Consider the following 612-nt stretch of genomic DNA (forward strand, 5'->3'; position numbering starts at 1 on the left):
CACAGGAAAAGGGGGTCACCTTCACCTCCGACTGGACAGCCAGGGATGGGCAGGTGCCAACAGCCCCGCGGGCTGGAGATGCTGAGAGAGCCACGGAGGGATGGAGGCTGGGGCGTGGGTGAGAAGGGCTAATTGGCCACCTCCGGCCGCAGATTTGGCGCGATACTCGGCGGAGAAACCCAACGGCAAAATCCCGTGCAGTATGGTAATAAAGGAGGTGTCCTGGGCGCCGCTGCCTTGAGAACAATGTTGCTGCAGTTGAGTGACTGTAACAGGCCCTGATGACAGCCGGGGCCGTGTTAAAAATGCCTATTCAAGCAGATCAAGACATTGAGAGGCCTCGTGGGGATCTGAAACCCTCAGGGATTTCTAGATGAAGCCAGAAGCTGAATCCCCAGCCCTGGGAACCTGAGGAGGGGGAAAAAAATAGAAAGAAAAGAAAAGAAACCCACAAAGCAGCTTTAAAAGGGCTGCAGCGCCTGAGGCAGGGCCTCCTGCTCCAAACAGGGCTGTCGCCTGAGAAAGTGAAGCTGCCCTGACACCAGTGTGTGATCGGTTTGGGCAACCCAGGGGAATTCTGAGCTGGCTTCTTGCACCTAGCGAGGCACTCGC

The sequence above is a fragment of the Apaloderma vittatum genome, unplaced genomic scaffold (assembly GCF_000703405.1).
Source record: "Apaloderma vittatum isolate BGI_N311 unplaced genomic scaffold, ASM70340v1 scaffold17225, whole genome shotgun sequence".
Taxonomy (NCBI): Eukaryota; Metazoa; Chordata; class Aves; order Trogoniformes; family Trogonidae; genus Apaloderma; species Apaloderma vittatum.